This window comes from Daphnia pulicaria, unplaced genomic scaffold (genome assembly GCF_021234035.1).
Source record: "Daphnia pulicaria isolate SC F1-1A unplaced genomic scaffold, SC_F0-13Bv2 h1tg000064l, whole genome shotgun sequence".
Classification (NCBI taxonomy): Eukaryota; Metazoa; Arthropoda; class Branchiopoda; order Diplostraca; family Daphniidae; genus Daphnia; species Daphnia pulicaria.
In genome coordinates this window covers 1-7500 of record NW_025804786.1, presented here as the reverse complement: position 1 = coordinate 7500, position 7500 = coordinate 1, and the positions used below count along the sequence as shown (strand labels likewise).

The 7500-nt window shown below is 48.2% G+C and overlaps 1 non-coding gene across 1 annotated transcript; it reads left to right on the top strand.

The window, feature by feature from the left end:
• Positions 1-4192: 4192 nt before the first annotated feature.
• Positions 4193-6488, top strand: LOC124317916. Its single transcript, XR_006912383.1, has one exon. It is a non-coding gene; the product is annotated as a small subunit ribosomal RNA (ribosomal RNA).
• Positions 6489-7500: the final 1012 nt, after the last annotated feature.

The following is a 7500-nucleotide window of genomic DNA, read 5'->3' as shown; positions in this document are numbered from 1 at the left end:
TTGGTGGAGACCGGTCGGCAGTTGAGCGGGCGGCCCGGCCCGGGCTCTGGTGAAAGTCCGGCGACCCTCTCGGAAATGAGCTTTTTTCGTACAGTTACTGCCCGGAACATCCACCACTTTCCTATATAGGGAAGAGGTTGTCGAAAATGAAAATTGAAAAAATTTTCTAAGTCCGAAAAATAGAAAAATTTTTCTAAGTCCCGACGATGGATAGTGAAGCTATAGGCGGCACTGGGACGAGCAAAGACGGCTGAAAAAGAGAGAAAGAGCGAAAGAAAAAAAGTTGGAAAAAATTTCTAAGTCCTAAAATTTCCAAGACCGGTTTTTGGTGGAGACCGGTCGGCAGTTGAGCGGGCGGCCCGGCCTGAGCTCAGGTGAATGTCCGGCAAAATTTCGGAAATCAACTTTTTCGTACAGTTACTGCCCGGAACATCCACTACTTTCCTATATAGGGAAGAGGTTGTCGAAAATGAAAATTGAAAAAATTTTCTAAGTCCGAAAAATTGAAAAATTTTTCTAAGTCCCGACGATGGATAGTGAAGCTATAGGCGGCACTGGGACGAGCAAAGACGGCTGAAAAAGAGAGAAAGAGCGAAAGAAAAAAAGTTGGAAAAAATTTCTAAGTCCTAAAATTTCCAAGACCGGTTTTTGGTGGTGACCGGTCGGCGGGTGTGATGGAAAGCCCCGCCTGAGCTCTGGTGAAAGCCCGGCAAAATTTCGGAAATCAACTTTTTCGTACAGTTACTGCCCGGAACATCCACTACTTTCCTATATAGGGAAGAGGTTGTCGAGAAAGAAAAAGTTGAAAAATTTTCTAAGTCCTAAAATTTCCAAGACCGGTTTTTGGTGGTGACCGGGCGGCAGTTGAGCGGGCGGCCCGGCCTGAGCTCAGGTGAATGTCCGGCAAAAATTCGGAAATCGACTTTTTCGTACAGTTACTGCCCGGAAACATCCACTACTTTCCTATATAGGGAAGAGGTTGTCGAAAAAAAGAAAGTTGAAAAATTTTCTAAGTCCGAAAAATTGAAAAATTTTTCTAAGTCCCGACGACGTGGTAGTGACGTGGTTGGCGGGACTTGGACGTATAAAGGCCGATGAAAAAAAATGGAAATGGAAATGAAAATTTCTCGATTTCCGACGACGGTGTTTGGCAACGACTCTCTCCGCCCGGCCACTGGTCGGCGCGAGAGAGGAGTGAGCGAGACCCGTCGATTCGAAAAGAGAAGCCGTCACACCGTCGAGGCGTGGCGGCTCTCAAGTGGGTTGGTCGGGCGTGTCGTGATGACTCGCGACCGTAAAAAATTCCCACTCAAATTCTCCCATTTCCGACGACGGTGTTTGGCAACGACTCTCTTCGCCCGGCCTCTGGTCGGCGCGAGAGAGGAGTGAGCGAGACCCGTCGATTCGAAAAAAAGCCGTCACACCGTCGAGGCGTGGCGGCTCTCAAATGGGTTGGTCGGGCGTGTCGTGATGACTTGCGACCGTAAAAAATTCCCACTCGTCGAAAATTTTCTAAGTCCCAACTTTGAAAACGACGGTTCCTGAAAGTCGGCTGGCGGTTGGATGGGGCAATGTCCCCGTCCAATCGCTAAAAATGAGCCGGAAAACGGCGGAACATTAGTGGTTTTCCTTAGTATAGAAGAGGTCTCGATTCCTAAACTCGGAAAAATTTTCAGAGTCCCAAAAATTTTCGAAGTGTCGAATAGTTTGGTTTCTCGAATTGAAAATTTTTTTCAAATTTGCGACATTACGACAAGCAGCGATTGTAAAGCCCGGTCCAAATTTTTCAAACGAGTCTTACTTCTTGTTAGTCCGCCTGGCCGATACCAAAGAATGGCCGACCGTCGACTATCGGGCGAATAGACGGGTGAAAGAAATAAAGTCGAAGCCGGTGGTTGGATAGATATCGAAGGGAAGGCGAAAGAGGCGAAAAGGAAAGCGCGAAATTTCTTTAGTAGCTTCGACGCAAAAACTTTGGTATCGACGGGGAGCTTTGGGAAATGAAACGAAGACGCAGAATGGGAAGTTGTCCGGTTCGGCGTTAGTTGTAGTTTCATTTCCACCGTAGCTGAGCTCCTTTCCGCCCGCCACTTCACATGATTTTAGTTTCGATTCCGTTCGATCGCGCTTGCACTGTCTTTGTTTTTTTTTCACTGCTTGGATCGCGGCTTTGCTCTAACCAGTTTAGCCCCATGCGATCAAAAAGTCTTAAAAAAAAAAACCGTTGAACGGAGACGAACTCGATGAGCTGTCGGTGTGTGAAATATCATTCCTTCGGTAAAACCGTTTTCGAAATTTCCGATGGTCGGTATATGTAAAAATATATCCGAACCGCGATGTGGACGGGAATTCAAACGCCCGCTTCACCGATTGGTGCGACAGCTGAGAAGCTCGTCACTCGATCCAACGACTCTTGGTCGAAAAGTTCAGAAGAGGTGCGCGCGTCAAACATTTTTTTGGTTTCGGACGTTTCGTTTCTTCGGCACGTGTGGTTTGTCTGTGGCCGTCTGTGAGAGAAATCGGACGCTTGTTCTTTGTTATTTTACCGTAACAAGACAAGACGGGAAAGATTCTTTCTTCCAAACTTACGGCATCATAACCATCAGCGTTTACCGTCAGCGACGATACGGAAGAGAAAAGAAAATGGTGCGCGTCTTTTCACTTTTTGACACCGTATCAAAAAAAATTACCGTTCAGGCGGAAATGTGTGTGTGTGTGTGTGAGCCGAGAGATAAAAAATAAAAAAGCCACCAAACAGAACGCTTTCAAATTATTTCGTGCGGCGTGCGCATATTTCACATTTTGCCGTTTGACGGAAGCTCGTTGTGTGGAACACAGAAGTGGAGATGGACGGAGTTGAAGGGGGGCGAAGACGGCCCGGTCGGACAAAGTCAAGAGATTGAAATATACGAGAGAATTGGGTGGAAGTGATGGCAAATCTATAAAATTCAAAAATCGGATGAGATGCGAGGACCGCAAAATGTGGCGTCGACTCTGACTCTCTTTTACTACGAACTTCCCTTCGACGGAAGATATCGAGAGCTGAGCTGAGCGCCCGCTGAGTATGGCCGGCGTAATTACAAACGAGTTACGGTTGGAGCTATATCGATTGTACGTATCCCGAACGTTCATCGAACAAGCCAGATCAACTCGGCGCCCGGTAAGATGTACGCTCAGTTATGGCCATGACACACGAAGGGAGAATTCAAACGGCTGTGAGTGTACGGCCCGCCCGGAGTTGTGTGTAGGCAGTGACCTCTCAAGAAAAAACGTAAAAAAATTTTTTTTGACAGTCACCGGTCTGCGACAAGTAATCAGTACGAAACTTGGGTGCAATGCAAAAAACATTTTGAGAATCCTTGCTTGACAACAACGAATCTAACACGATAAAAAAACGATCCCCATCGGTGTACCGCTTGCTTTTCTCGCGCTTCGGCGCAGAATCGCTTATTCAGCTGCCCTTGGAATATGTTCGTTTCGTGCATACTTGATCTCGGTCATTCTTCGGTGAACTCTTAAAGAATTGCGCACTTTTATAGGGGTAGTCTGGTTGCTTGTCTCGACTTGAAATGATTTGTTTTTTTCCGCCCATGACTTTCTATACGATGCCTCTATGCTGGCCTCTGACCGCGGTTGTTCCGAGTTTTCTCTTTCTCTTCGAAAGTCTTTGCGGAAAATTCTGCCTCGTGTGACCGTTGAGCGGTGAGGTGTGTGTGTGTGTGTGTGTCGTGCGGGGTGATGCGAGAGTGTGCCTCGGCGGTGGAAAAATAAAAATAAAACTCTGAGCCCACAAAAATTTAAAAGATGTATGCTTGTCAGCTTAGTAAAGCAGGCTTGACTTATGAGCATACAGCACGCCACATATGACCGTCGAAAACCGTAATACGGGAAAAAAAGTTGATGAATATATCAAGACCGGTCGAATGAATCCGATTCACTTTGGGCTCATAGACCGTTGAATGGTCTTTGACTTTGGAAATTGAAATGAAAAAAATCCAACAAACGGATCGGATCGGTGTTTCTCTTCACTGGGACTCGCTGTGACACGCCAGGCGTTGCGATCAAAAATTTTAGTTTCCGAAGAAAAAGAAAAAAAACGAAAAACGTGTTGATTTGGTGTGTGTTTGGTGATGCGTGGGCGAAATAAAAACCCGCAACTCGCCGGATGCATATCAAACAAACATACACGAAATACCTGGTTGATCCTGCCAGTAGCATATGCTTGTCTCAAAGATTAAGCCATGCATGTCTAAGTACAAGCCGCTAGACGGCGAAACCGCGAATGGCTCAATAAATCAGTTATGGTTCCTTAGATCCACTCCATCCTACTTGGATAACTGTGGTAATTCTAGAGCTAATACATGCACTCGAGCCTCGACTGCGGGCTTTCGGGCTCGCAGAAGAGGTGCTTTTATTAGATCAAAACCAGTCGGGGCCGGGCTTTCGGGCTCGCGCACCGTACCAATTTTGGTGACTCTGGATAACTTCACGCCGATCGCACGGCCTTCGCGCCGGCGACGTATCTTTCAAATGTCTGCCTTATCAACTGTCGATGGTAGGTTACGCGCCTACCATGGTTGCAACGGGTAACGGGGAATCGGGGTTCGATTCCGGAGAGGGAGCCTGAGAAACGGCTACCACATCCAAGGAAGGCAGCAGGCGCGCAAATTACCCACTCCCGGCACGGGGAGGTAGTGACGAAAAATAACGATACGGGACTCTTCCGAGGCCCCGTGATTGGAATGAGTACACTTTAAATCCTTTAACGAGGAACCATTGGAGGGCAAGTCTGGTGCCAGCAGCCGCGGTAACTCCAGCTCCAATAGCGTATATTAAAGTTGTTGCGGTTAAAAAGCTCGTAGTCGGATGTCTGTCTTCGGCCGGGCGGCGCCGCTCTGAATCAAGGGTGTTGCGTTTCACGCTCTGGGAGCCCGGGTGTCAAAGCCCGACTCTCTTCACGGTCGGACAACATCGCCGGAGTGGTGGTCGGTGCGTCGTTGTTGTATCTGCGGCCAGAGTTGGAAAGTTCTTTCGGGTTCTTTTTTAAATTTTGGTCGTAGTTGACTCGATTCGCTCCACCCAGTCAATCGTTCGGGGTGCCCTTCACCGGGTGTCTCGGGCGGCCGGCAACGTTTACTTTGAACAAATTAGAGTGCTCAAAGCAGGTGTATCCCAACGCCTGAATATCGCAGCATGGAATGATGGAATAGGACCTCGGTCCGATTTTGCTGGTCTTTTACTTTTGGACCCGAGGTAATGGTCAATAGAGACGGACGGGGGCATTCGTACTGCGGCGACAGAGGTGAAATTCTTGGACCGCCGCAAGACGAACAACAGCGAAGGCATTTGCCAAGAATGTTTTTCCTTGATCAAGAACGAAAGTTAGAGGTTCGAAGGCGATCAGATACCGCCCTAGTTCTAACCATAAACGATGCCAACCAGCAATCCGTCGGAGTTACTCCAATGACTCGACGGGCAGCTTCCGGGAAACCAAAGTCTTTGGGTTCCGGGGGAAGTATGGTTGCAAAGCTGAAACTTAAAGGAATTGACGGAAGGGCACCACCAGGAGTGGAGCCTGCGGCTTAATTTGACTCAACACGGGAAACCTCACCAGGCCCGGACACTGGAAGGATTGACAGATTGAGAGCTCTTTCTTGATTCGGTGGGTGGTGGTGCATGGCCGTTCTTAGTTGGTGGAGCGATTTGTCTGGTTAATTCCGATAACGAACGAGACTCTAGCCTGCTAAATAGGTGACGGGTTTTATCAATTGAAACCGAAGGGAGTACGGAGGCGTCGGGATCAGGTGGCGGCGATTCGGGTCTCGGTGGGACTGGTTCCTTTAGTGAGGCAATCTCTCGGCTTGGTTTCGTTGTGCTTTGTTCGTCGGGTGTACGGCCTTCACGGGTTGGTTGCCTGGCGGATGAGGTATGGCGGGGCTTTGTCGGGAATGTCTCGCGGGGGCTGGCTCTATTGTTATTCGGTCGTCGTCATCCCCGGCGATACCTTCTGCTCTCGCGTCCGTCACGCAGTCTTCTTAGAGGGACAAGCGGCGTCCAGCCGCGTGACAGTGAGCAATAACAGGTCTGTGATGCCCTTAGATGTCCTGGGCCGCACGCGCGCTACACTGAAGGAATCAGCGTGTTTCACTCTCCCTGTCCGAAAGGACCGGGTAACCGCTGAACCTCCTTCGTGGTTGGGATTGGGGACTGCAATGATCCCCATGAACCAGGAATCCCTAGTAGGCGCGGGTCACTAGCCCGCGTCGATTACGTCCCTGCCCTTTGTACACACCGCCCGTCGCTACTACCGATTGAATGATTTAGTGAGGCCTTCGGACGGGCTTGTCGGGGTGCCGTCGAGTGGGGAGCAATCTCTGCCCGTGCGGTGCCTACCAACGGCGAGACTGAAAGATGGTCGAACTTGATCCTTTAGAGGAAGTAAAAGTCGTAACAAGGTTTCCGTAGGTGAACCTGCGGAAGGATCATAAACGAACAAGACAAATGTTTTGCGCATATGGCTTTGGTTGAGCACGAAAACAACTAAAAGTTGCAAAACAAAAAAAAACCCCATCAAAAGTCTTCGGCGTAAGACATCGTATGAACTATGTGTGGGTTGACGGAAGAAAATCATTTATTTTGAACGGGTATCAGGCGCTCTGATGCGCGGTGGGTTTAAAGCGGATTCGCCTTTTCAAATTGATTTTTCTTTCCTCTCGGCTCAAAAAAAAACACAAAGTCTTTCGATTTGGTCTATGGCCGTGAGCAAATTCTTCCTGCTTCGATGGTGAATGTCTCTATAGATTCATTCGACCTTTAGCGGCGCTCACAGTGTTGACGTTAGTAGAGTGAAGAATACGATAGCCCGCCTGGGGCCGCGAGTACCGAAGGAACAATAAAGGAGATTTATAAAGTCTTAGTCCCTAAATCAAACACTTTGAAAAATAAAAACTCGGTGGATGGAGAGTCGGAAAAAAAAAAAAAAAACATCAAGATTTTGAACGGGTATCAGGCGCTCTGATGCGCGGTGGTTTAAAGCGGATACGCCCAATCGAAATTGTTTTTTTTTTGTTTCTCTCTTCGTCTTCGGGATTTTTTGATTCTCGGTGGGGGACGAAAGTGTGAGACTTTACTCTGGACGTTCTTTTCGGGCGTAGATACTCGTGGTTGCGTGCGTGTGCGTCGTATAGACTAACACTCCAAAGCCCGACACTATGCCGTTGAAAACCGAATGTTTTTTAAGCTTGCCCTTCGCCCTCTCGATGAAGTAGGAAGAATTCAAAATCACAATAACACACTAAACCCAAATTCTAGTACGAGTGTTTATCGGAACATTTTCTTTCTGCTTTCTTTCTCCGCCCTCGCATTCATTTGCTTGGGCGGGTTGGAGAAAAGAGAGAAGAAAACGAATATGTCGTTTTATATACGACCCTGAACGGTGGATCACTAGGCTCGTGGATCGATGAAGAGCGCAGCAAAAGTGCGCTAATCCATGCGAACTGC